The 12503-nt window shown below is 38.8% G+C and overlaps 1 long non-coding RNA gene across 3 annotated transcripts in view; it reads right to left on the reverse strand.

Moving 5' to 3' along the window:
• LOC135578813 (uncharacterized) overlaps nt 1-12503 on the reverse strand; it is a 284707-nt gene that overhangs the window by 199687 nt on the left and 72517 nt on the right. For all 3 annotated transcript variants that reach the window (XR_010470931.1, XR_010470932.1, XR_010470930.1), the window contains exon 3: nt 4623-4709. This is a non-coding gene — a long non-coding RNA (uncharacterized LOC135578813). The remainder of the gene's footprint in view (nt 1-4622; nt 4710-12503) is intronic.

Here is a 12503-nt window from a genome sequence, read left to right on the forward strand (position 1 = left end):
ACTGGCCTGTTACTTATCCTTGTTTGGTTCCTCCATTCTCGATTTATTGTTTGCTTTGACCTCTTTCTGGACAAACATAAAACTTACTGTTTCACATGACTACCATGAAGAAGAATATAGAAAACTTTCTCATTTATTCCAGTTCTAGCATCAGTTTTACAAAAACATTGTCAGAGTTTCAAGAAGCATTCAGATGTTAAAACAGTCCTGCCAAAGTTTACAATCTAGTTATATCCTGCTAAAAAAAAAAAAAAAAAAAAAACACACTTGCTCTGTTTTTTCAATTTTATACAAGTCTCTGGCAAGAAACAATCCACTTTCATATATTCACATGCATCCAGATGATCTGTGGATAAACCTTATTCTCTTTAGTCTAATCAAACTGGCCAACTCACTTTCTACCCTTCCAAACAGTCACATTTTTCTCAGCCACTCCTTTCTGCACAAGAAGCAAAGCAGCAGATTTCTTCTTCTCCCCACCACCCCTTTGTGAAGGCTTAAAACAGTGAGCTAACAGTTCAACAACAGTTCTAGTATTGCAAGGCTTTTTCATTTGAGGTTCCTCCTCTTTGTTCTCCATTAAATAGCTGGTAATTTTGTACCACAGGCAAGTTCAGAGTCCATCAGTCTCCCAGAAGGGATTCAGGGGCAAACCTTTGCCCATTTTCTGGGGACTTGAGGAACAAGGCACCCAACAGTCTCCTCTAAGTAAGAAAGATGGTTTGGCAGTTTTTACTTGCTTTTCCGTGAGCCATCAGAACACAGTGGAGCCATCTTCTATTGAAAAAGCCTTAAATCATATGCTACATCCAGCTTGCCTTGGATCTCACGTGGATTCAGCTGAAGACCCTGCATGCCAAGGTAATCTTTTGTAAGAGCTGCCTTGTTGCTTTCTGCCCCAAATATAGGTGAAGAAGGAAAAATGAGGGCAGATGGGATGGAAATAAGTATACAACATTAAATTGGTTCTGTAATCAGGAACAGACATTAATTCCAAGATCTCCACTGTGTTTTGAAGAAAAACAAAAATTGAAAGAAAAATAAACCTAGCTTTTGCCTAACTACATAAAATCTGTCTCCCAAATATTCTCTGCCAACAAAGGGAGTCAGTATAATTAAATTGTTCTCCTTCAACTGGCTTTAAGATTTTAGCCAGAAGTTGATTTTGGTTCTGCTTGCTTTTACAGAATTTTAAAGGTTTTTACTCTTAAAAAGTGTGGTAGTTTGTGTTCTGTACTTAGTGCATTCACAGTATTGAATGTTACCTTTCAGACAGGCTCACTTTCAGCAAAGCCATAGCCTTTTACAGTTTGGCAATCCTACCACAATAGTTAACATCATATATGTTGCACAGTGTATTTTTTGACTCAAAGTCAGTCAGGTAGATTTTTGCAATATTCACACTTCCTTCTATAGCCTTGACACATTAGCTGGAATATGTGCAGTCAGGTCCTCAGTACAATGATTTTGCACAAAAGGCACTATTGGGTAATTCTCCTTTTTTCTTTTTAGTCCACCTTACATTTCTGTGAACCCGAAAGCAATGTTTTAAACATCAAAAAGAAAAACAACAAGCAAAATATAGTTCAATTCTGATTAATGGTCCTATATTTTAGTGTGTGGCTGGAAGGCTCAACCCATTGAGTGCGTGTCCTCAGGATATTTGAAACTTATGATGGTTTCTTCCACACAATCTTGAATTCTGACAGGAAAAAAAAATGGTTGGGATGACTGCCTCATAGCTGAGTATACAGAGCATCTTCTTTGTTGCTTTCTGGAACTCCAGCAGGTACAGAACATAAAAGCCACACAATCCCCAGATTGTTATTAACACACATTAAAAAAAAAAAAAAAAAAAAAAAAGGAAATTAGCTCAAAGAGAAAAGCAAGGGAGGTCTGAGCTGCTGCCTTAAATCTGCACATTAAGAAAAGCAGCAGCAGTGAGAGAGCCACAGAAGCCCTTCAGTTTCATTTCACTTCAAGGAGGTTTTAGTCTAGCTATTTAAAAAGATGCCATCTTTAGAGCTTAGTATCCGTCATCCTTTCCCAAACCCCAGTGGAACAGGAAGGGCACTATTTAAATTCTGACTCTCCCAGCATGTCATCTTAGCCCCCACATTAAATGAAGTTAGCAAGTATGAGATTTAAAACTAACTTTAGGGAGTGTTCCTTCCCTCCCTGCTTCCTTCTGGTATTCAGCTGTGGCATTCTGAACAGCATGGAGAAGCAGAGCCTAAAAATTCACCTGAGTTCAAAACTTAACCTGACAAATTTGCAGAAAGGGAAAGTATACCCAAGACTACTCAATACAGAAGCCACCACTGACTCAGAGATCTTTCATCTGCAAATCATGAAATGCTGATCCAGGAAGCAACCATGTCATGGGCTTGCTGCACTTTCTTCTCCTGACATCAGCCACCAGTCACTTCCTGGGACAGGCAGCTGCTATGCCTTCCCTAAAGGTTTAGGCTTAACCTGGTCCCTTGATCTAACTGATGTTGACATTTTGATGCATTTATGGTCTTACAGCCTGCAAGTTGCAGAATAAAGTAAACTCCAGGGTCGTCCATTTCTATGCCCTTGCCTTAAGACACCTCTGTAACACTGTGCCTATATTAGATGTACATCTGGCTCCAACCTGGAAACAATGCATTTTTCACCATATTTATCTTTGCAATACTCTTACAAAGGAAGAAAAGAAAATAAGAGAACAATTGTTAACCCAGAAATACTAAAGTTCATGCACTAAGACACCACTTAGGTCTTTTTCTTTAGCTGAAATGTACATCTGGCAGTAACCACCACTTCTGGGCGCTGGCTGCCTAGCAGCTCTACATGACCAGCACAACAAGGTGATTCTCATGTGCACAGAAAGCTCAATGTAGCCCTGGGCATACCAGAGTTGTGCAAAAAAGTACTCTAGACACACTATCTTCTCTATCAGAAATGCAAGCACGTAGGTATGTAGGCACTTGCCTTCCACTGATATGGGGACTAAAGAATGTGTCCATGGTTTCCCAGGAAGCTTGTGACAGAGCAAAAGTTGAAGCAAGACCAACATTTGCTTGCCTTTGTGCAGGCTTTGCAATCTTGATTTAACTTCCAAGGGTATCGACAACTCGACAACTATATCTTGAACTGGCACGGCCTCAAAGAACGAATCAAGTTACTTTAATCATTCAAGAAATGCTGAAACTGTCTTTATATTCAGGCCTACAATTTTAACTGCTAATGTGAAATAAAATTCAAAAGTTAAGGCTTTTATACAGTGGCAAGGGTAAAGACTATAATAGCAGTAGCTTATTTGTTACCATCATTGTAATCAATTACATAGGATAATTTCCCTTATGAGGAAAGGCTGAGGGAGCTGGGTATCTTTAGCTTGGAGGAGACTGAGAGGCAACCTCATTAATGTCTATAAATATGTAAAGGGTGAGTGTCACGAGGATGGAGCCAGGCTCTTCTCATTGAAAACCAATGATAGGACAACAGGCAATGGATACGAACTAGAACACAAGAGGTTCCACTTAAGTATGAGAGGAAACTTCTTCACAATGAGGGTGCCAGAATACTGGAACAGGCTGCCCAGGGAGGTTGTGGAGTCTCCTACTCTGGAGACATTCAAAACCCGCCTGCACACCTTCCTGTGTAACCTCATCTAGGTGTTCTTGCTCCGGCAGGGGGATTGGACTAGATGATCTTTTGAGGTCCCTTCCAATCCCTAACATTCTGTGATTCTATGATAATTACATATTAATAATAATCTTAAAGTTTATCAATATCAGATAGTTCTTGCACACAAGATGACTGAGGAAGAGAGTTTGCTCTTTTGTGCAAAGAAACACACATGCTGGCTATTCCTGTCTTTGTTAGAAGTAGATTTATTGAGGAATTTAATCTTATTAAGTCTCTATTTAACAAACTGAGACACATGGAGACACAGTATAAACTTGCACCAGACTAGCCATTACCACTACAGATCCATGTGCAAAACTGTGTGAAGGAAATTGGATCACAAAGGGCAGAAGACCACCATTTGCTGGAGACATCTCCCTTATGGGATATGGCTGGAATTCACTACATACACCCAAAAAAAAAAAAAAAAAACCACCACCTGACGAAGTGTTGTGTTTTGTTTTCCTCTGCATGGAAATATTTTTACCAAAGTATTAGCAGACTGGTAGAAAGTTCAGTAAGGGGCAAACCTCAAAAATATTTTAGCAGGCCAAGTGTGGTTTAGAGAATTAAAGCCTTCTGGAATAGATGCTCCAATCTGGTATAAATTAACATGGATGGAAGTAATGCCTGCAGGAGAAGTTGGGTTGATAGAAGAGTTAGAAGTGACAGACCGTATTTTGTAATAACGTTTCAATCATTAAAAGCCAATTCAACACACAACGTCATCTGTTGTCAAAGTTACCAAATCTAGGAGGAAAACCAAAAGCCTGCTTACAATGATTTACAGAGACACATATGTAAACAATAATGTAGACAAGAGATTTATACTTTATATTCAGTGAGTTTTGATGCTGTAATGTTGAAGACTGCTACCATTGAAGCTTAACCAAAACAATGTGAGGGAAGTTAAAGAACAACCAAATGGCATACATCTGATTTCTTACCTGGAGCATGTTCATCGATCATTACTGCTGTCCCAGGATAATGCTTCAGCAACCACGTAACAGAAAGATCTGGTGAAGACCTAAATGCTAAAAAGAAATATAGACATGTTACACAATACAAAAGTCACCAAATCCACACAAGTAGAACAATAATACTTCAGACTTCAGTCTTATGCTGAACTTACAAGATTTTTTTTTGTTGTTCAGACAATTCTTTTTTTAAACTGTGGTTTTTACTTAGACTTTTTCTTCAGGCATTCAAATAATGTTACGCTACAGCCATTCAAAGCAGAACTAGAACCACAAGAAACACAATTACTAATAAGACTAATTATAAATGGAACATCAAAATGATATGTAAAAACAGAAGTATCTAAAGAGAAGCTGTCATCCCTAGCTGGTTTAATGATCTGGCAACTATGCTGCACCCATGTATTCACTTGTTGATATTTATTCATACTGTATACAGAGAAGTTTTTCAGTTCTCACAGGAAAAGAAATAACATCTCCAAATTATAGTTATATTTTACAGAAAGAATTACTTATGCTAGACATGAAGTGTATTTATCCTTAATACTTTTGCTTTATTTCCAGTTTCAGCTGGAAAGCTCTATATTTCTTAAGCATTCAGGTATAAAGAATACTCTAAAATTCTGGACACAGCATTCTTGAGAGATGTATTTTGACTTTATATTCACAACACAAATATCTTAAAATGCTCTGCAACTTACAATTGCTATACTGTGTCTCTGCAAAATCTTCTCTTTCTAGAGCAAATACTAAATTGGAAAAAACATGCACTGCTAATGTTGCATGCATCTACTTGATGAACAGAGAGTCACTATGCAGTAAGCTAGCTAGCAAATTAACCTTTCAGATTTCATGTACTGTAATTATCTCCTATGTCTGCAAGCATATCACCATAAACTACACGGACAAAACATGTTTTCTAGGACACAAGAAAATGCCAGCAGATCTGCTTTTATGAAAGATGCCACATTTCAGTGTGAAATACACCTATATCACACATTTTCTTCCTTATACACGTTGTAAAATTATCTCTCAGCAGTTCCCACCCAATTTGTAGCAATCTAACACATGGAAGAATGTTCTAGTTTCTCCTGCTTCAATGCAGTTACTGCTCATGAACACCTTAGTTTCCTACTGCAGTAAATAAGGCTCACAAAGTAGCACTCAGGATGTGGCTACAATCATGTTTCACTACACTTCACTTATTATGAGACGAAGCTTACAAAATCCACATGCAGATGCCCATCTCGTTATCTACAGAATTTAAAATGGTTTATCTAATACTAGTACATGCACATAAATGCTTTCATAAAAATGAGATGTTTCTATGATTTATGTAAGGAAAAATAGATTTGCAATTATTTTTCTAATTTGTATCCTTTCACATCACCGATTTTACGTAACTATCTTAGAAGTTCAAAGAACTACTACACAGTAGAGGCTTCTGTGCATCTCTGTGTTAAGAAATAACTTGGAAAATTGCATCATCAGGGGATATTCTTATTTCATTACTGACTCCACTCATATTTGCTCTGCTTACAAATTAAATTAAAAAAAAAAGAAATCAATTCATTAGCTCTCAAATCAAACTAGCCTTAAAAAAAAAAAAAAAAAAAAAAAAAAAAAGTTGTGTTCCCTCCATTCTCACATCCAAGTAGCAGCAAAAAGGAGAGGAATGTTTCCGTGTTATTACCCAGGTGTAGCTTACAGTTCACAACGTGGTTGAATACAATTTCTGGATGAGCTGTGAAACAGAAAGAACTCAGCTTGCCTTTCCAAGTGGAGACCGATTTAGCGGCATTTTTCAGCTACAGAACATTTTAATTGCTAATGTAAATTAGCTTTATCCAAACCGCATCTTATAAACTTGGTGCGCATTCAAACTATTAAGTAGCTTTTCCAAGGTGAGGGAAGAGGGGAAAACCCTAAACTGCAGTTCCATGTCCATGTTTAAATCCTCTTAGTGTGAACTCATCAAAGCAACAACAAAAGGCCTAACATACATAAAGAGAGAAGACGTGATAGTTGTACCATTACCTGCAGTGGCTTTGGTCTCAATTTTTCACATCACAACCCTAAGTTTCTGGAAATCCAATCAGATTAAAACAAAATCAGCCCATTTAGCAATACCACAACAACTGTTTCCACAAACTATGCTTACAAAACTCAAGTCTCTTCCAACAGTTTCTGCAGTTTCTGCAAGGTCATTTATTTCACTAAGATCTCTGAAGAACATAGGAAAAACAGAGAACACCTCTAAAATCACAGGCTGCTTACCTGAACTTACAGTCACAAAAATCAAACCGACCGATTATAAAACAAAGTTGATAAAGGACCATGCCTAATTTATGTGACTGCATTTAATTCCTACCTTTAGAGGATACTTGCCACTTGTGACTAATCAAAGCCACATTGGACATTAAACAAGAGACCATCAGAAACATTTGGCTCAAAGACCACTAGTGCAAGGCTAGAGCAAAGAACAAAAGTTCACACGGTATTCTATGCAGACTGCGGTTCCTCAGCCATCCCTATGTACTGCTGGTGGTCCCTATAGCTTCAGAAGGTGGTCCACAAAATAATTATGAGAAGGAAAAGATTGAAACCACATTCCTGAGCATGCAAGCAAGAAAACAACAGGAGAGAAATAAAGAGTGGGTCAACATTCAGAGTTTAATGTGATTCTCATCTGGCTGCAAATGAAAACCACTCTTGAAACACAGCACAATGTTGTTCATAGATTTTTCTTTTCTCTGAAAATATATTAGGTGGCCTTTTGACAAAACAGAGATTGAGAAATACTTCTACAAGTTATATTTCTTTGTAAATATATCCTAGACACATAAGCATGTCTCAAAGTGGAAGGTCTTTGATAAGGAACAAAAAAGCACATGACAGAACCTAAAATGCTTCCCCAGTTCTTGGTGCTATGTGTGTGCTCAGGCAGCACCTTGGACTATTACCGGGGAGACCTGTTTATGCACCATCCTTCGTGCCTTGGCTTCAACACCAGGAGCTCCCAGGCAGGCAACCCAGATGGGTGCTGTGGCATTTTTTAGCCAGGGGTTCAAGAGGGTCACTGACCTACCAACCATGATTCACTGACCACCTCCAAAGCCCAAATATAGCAAAATACAAAGCTGATATTAGGGCTTTAACCTTTAAAATTAGATTACTTTCGTCTGTTTAATTTCTTAAACCAAGCAAGGCAGCCACATCAGTCAGTTTTAATTACTTGTTTTCCGTCCCAAGGAAATGGATACAAGTATTGATTTGACTACTCGGATAATAGTGCTGCCTGAGGCTAGCAGTTCTACAATGCTGAGGAAAGAGTCAAGAACACTATGATCAAACTCCTTCCCTCCTCTCCTGACAACATCTCCATTTAAGACGGGAGAGCCCTCCTCAAGGACCAGACTACTGCCCCAAGTAGTGGCATGGCCCTTCACAGCACTTGCTAAGCAGAAAGGGACCATAGCCCAGCCATGGACAGCCCACCGAGATACCCCTGGGTGAGAAAGCCTCCTGTGAGCAGCCCCCCTGCTCTCCTCCACTCCTGGGCAGAGGTGCAGCTTGGAGACAAGATCTGTGTACGCAGCTGAGAAAGTCACCCTGAAAGTCCTCCCTTTCTGCCAGGAATCACTGAAAGCAGTTTGTGCTAGGTGGGGAAAACGTAGATGCTCTTGTGCAGCAATGAAATGCATCATCTGAGCCTTGCTGGCTGTCAGGCTTGGTCTCAGCATAACTGTCTACATGGCACCCATTCGCACCAAGCAAACTTTTGGGGCAGAAGATTACATAAAACACATCATAAAACATTGTTTCCTTCACAGACATCATCATTGCCTTTTAGAAGAACCAGACTAGGAACTATTTTTCAAGAATAAGGTCATTTGTAGGTCAGGAACTAAAGTACTAACATGAACTAGCTCCATCCCATCCTTTGTAAGAGTTCCAAAATTACAACAGCAGAAGAGGGGTCAGAGTGAGATAATCACTTGTTAACAGTTTTAATACTAAAGCTTTATTGGTTTTCCCTACAGATTTTCATAGTTATTATGGTGAAATTAAGTGTTTTTCCTCCAAGTGAACTCTTGTTAATCCTTTTATTTAGGTTCAGAGCTACAGCATATGACCCTGCAAGAACATTCATCTATAGTCACAGCTGGAGCTGCAGACTCACTGGCTTGCAGGAATTCATTTATTTGCAAGGCAGAAACAACTGAAAGGCCAAAGGCTTATCTACAACAAAATCTGAATTTCACTGACTTGCCCAAAGAACAGGATGAAACCAAAACATATGATCAGACACCTCATCAAGAAACAGATGTGGCAAAACACTGGCACATTAGAGAAATACAGTTTAAGGGAAAAAAAAATCTAAAGGTCTGTCACATCAGCAAACAAGCTTTCATTCTTAAAAAGATCTGAATTTTAAAACCAGATTAAATTCAACCCAAGTGAGCTGCTGTTAAGAAAGCACTCACACTTAACAGTGCTCAAGCCCAGACACTCATCTCACACCTTTGACAGTCACGCTCACTTTCAAGATTTATCTAAAGTCAGGAAGAATAACAGCACCAAGAACAGCCTGTTCCTGCTTCAGCTTGTTTGTCAACTTCTCAGTCCATTTTCTCCCATGTAAGCAAATAACAATAAAAATGTGAGGAATGCTGGAAAGTCAGATTGTCCAGGCATAACGCAACAGTTTACCACAAAAAAAAAAAAAAAAAAAAAAAAAAAGGCAGAACTGTAGCCATGTAGCCAAGTCAATGGGTGAGTGTATGTAGAAGGATGTTGAAACAACTCATGAGCAGGCAGAACTTAAAGCATGAGTGACAACCTGCCCTCGTACCCTCAGAAGCTAGACTCTGGATCTTCACTTGTGATGGTTTAAAAAAAATACTTCAAAAGCATTTCTTAATTGTTTCATTTTCTCCATATTAAAAAAGAAAATACCTAAAGATAATATTCAGATTCAATTCTTCTTACAACAAGCTTTAGATAAGTACCTGCTAGATGCATCACATAGCTGTTTCACAAAGAGTGCATTTAGAGACTTACTTTAACTTGATCAGACATATGTACATTCATCGTCTTTTTAATAATATTAAAGTTTGACCCATTAAACTGATCAGAAACATCTGTACATCCACAAACATTCACAGCAATTTACTTTAAACATATTGTGCTGAAATGTTTACTTATGTTTTCTAAAAGCTTGGCATCCCTGACACTTTCGAGACCTCAATATCTTGAATTTTTCAAATCATTGCTTTCCTAATCAAGGAATAAAGGGACATAAAAGCTCCATTTAATGAAACGATTTAGAAGCAGGGTTTTTTTTGCATGGAGAAGCTAAGCACACAAAAGCCAGAGTACTTTTAATTCTTGCCCACAATTTAATTTAAGCATTCAACTTGCTTACATTTCAAAAGAGATTTGCAGCACATCCTATATGAGAAAATATTACAGCCACACTGGAGCTCCTACAAACCTCTATCTGAAACAGCATGGGCAGCTCTTTAATAGAATTATCAAATAAGCAGCAACTGCCAAAAAAAAAAAAAAAAAAAAAGTACCAAATAAGTTTCAATTAATCGCATTTACATCTAGCATTTTTATCCATCTGAAGTGAAAATAGATTTAATTAAATCACACCAATGATGGATCATTCTCCCTTTGACATTTCATTATCCATGTATTTTATCCTACTAGTCCATTTAGTATGACTGCCCTTAGCACTGTGTTCCCAAAGAGACCCAGCTTACAAGAAGATTCAGGTCAGACTTCACTGATTAAAATTATTCTATCACATTGGCATAGGGCATCCACTAAGGAATCCATATGCAGGAAATAACAAGTGCTGTTCAGCCTTTGGTGGTTTGTCTGCTGCGATTTTCTTGGATGAGGACGACAAGATTTCAGCAGGAAAGGCAAAAGGGAGCACGGAGTCCCCCCACAGTAGAGCTGGAGAAGGGACTGGAGCTGCTGAATCTTCACAGATCCTTCCTCCCTCTATACAATTGGGATACTTTTAAGCACTACCTGCTAAACAGCTATTTCCTTAAAAATATCTATCAATATAAATTAATATTAAACTAATATTGCTATGCATATTGCTACGATCACATGATAATGAACAGTGCAGTAATGGTGTTCTGATGGTTTTCCTCATCTCATTTTTCTTAATAGTGCTAATTTCCCAAAAGGAGCAAATTCCCTGAGCAGGACCCACCAGGTTACACAAGTTAGAGTGGTCTTTGAAAATGAGTTATGCCAACAGCACTCACAAGTTAATCAGGGTGTACACAATGAAACCAGAACTTTATGCAGAAATATTAAGGATGCCCAGCAGTAACCAGGCTGACTTAGTTGCACCACATTGCCAAACAAAGCCAGAAAATTCAAACTGTGTTTCTTTCCAAAGTAGCAAAATAACAAACAGTCTTCAGATTAAAAGCTGACTTTATTCACTTACAAAAGTCATCATGAGCTACAATGGCACCACCACCCCCTCCTTCTTAGTTTTTTTCTTTTCATTATCATTATCCCAGGTGGCTTTCAGGAAGTCCCTGCAAACTAGTCACTATTATAAAGATGGCCTATTTTAATCACAGTCCCTTGGCAAGAACAGCTAATTATCTAACTTTTGTATCTGAACTACCAGATGGCTTTAGTTCTATACTTAACTTGCTTTTAGTTTTCAGTAAGTAGTGACATTTGCATATTAGAAGATGTCTGGAATGACACAGAACACAAATACCTCCAGTACCAACACCAGTTCCTCAGATACAGGCAGAATAGAAACATATGCATCTAATGCCTTCTTCCACTAAAATAATGAAGTCACCTAAAATGGCAGGTATCTTTCTTGTTTTATTTTCTCATTGGACATTGCCCAAAGGCACACCAGCTTTCCCTTTTGCAGACAGACCTCCACCTTCACACCACTTTCTCCTCTGAAACTGCAGACCTCCTAGTGCTGGGAGGAAGAGACCTGAAACCTAAGGGAGGGGGTGGGGGTTTTGTTGTTATCGGTTTTCTTTTAAGCACCACCAATATCCATTTGAAGAAAAGCAAGAAGGAGCTCCCCTTCAAGAAAAGCAAGAGGGAGCCAACCCCTTTTAAGCTTTCATGTTCCTCCTCCTCCTGAGACTGTAGTTTGGGTGCACGTACCCACCCAAGACAGCAGGACTTGTGCTGCCGTCCTGCACACCTGGGTGCTGAGTGCTCAGGAAGCGACTGCACACAGTGTCCCATGGGACTGTACAAACACTCAAGCCTGGGGGGACAGTGCGGCAGGACTGTCGTCACCGACGGTGCAATCAGCAAATGCAGCTTGTGTGTGCTTGCCAGGACATGTACCAAATGCAGTGAGATTGCAGCTAGTTCCAGACTCGTGGGTTTAGATGGGGTTTGAGAGTTTCAATTTCCACCTGACATGGTGGACTTGTAAAGACATAAAACAGGGAGTGGATCTGGCCTGACTGTGTTGAGGTAGCATTTACCCCTGGCACACACTAAGAAAACACAGTTGACTCTAACTAAAGACACTGGATGTCAAAAACACATCAAGGCCAAAGATCACCCAAGTGAAGGAGTATTGTGCTCTCAGACCATGTATTTCAGGCAGACAAAAAACAACGGATATTAACCATATCAAACATATCCCTTATGAGTCACACTCATAAAAAATGCAGGCGTTTTCCTCTTATAACCTTCTCACTTTACTTAAAATTCCAAAGTTTATTACATATACATATTCTACAGTGCTAAGTCCCCATTTTTTCCAAAAAATAGCAGCAATGCAAATATTGACTATTTTTTTCCCCTACGGCTTATAGTTGC

This window comes from Columba livia, chromosome 2, assembly GCF_036013475.1.
Source record: "Columba livia isolate bColLiv1 breed racing homer chromosome 2, bColLiv1.pat.W.v2, whole genome shotgun sequence".
NCBI classification, from domain to species: domain Eukaryota; kingdom Metazoa; phylum Chordata; class Aves; order Columbiformes; family Columbidae; genus Columba; species Columba livia.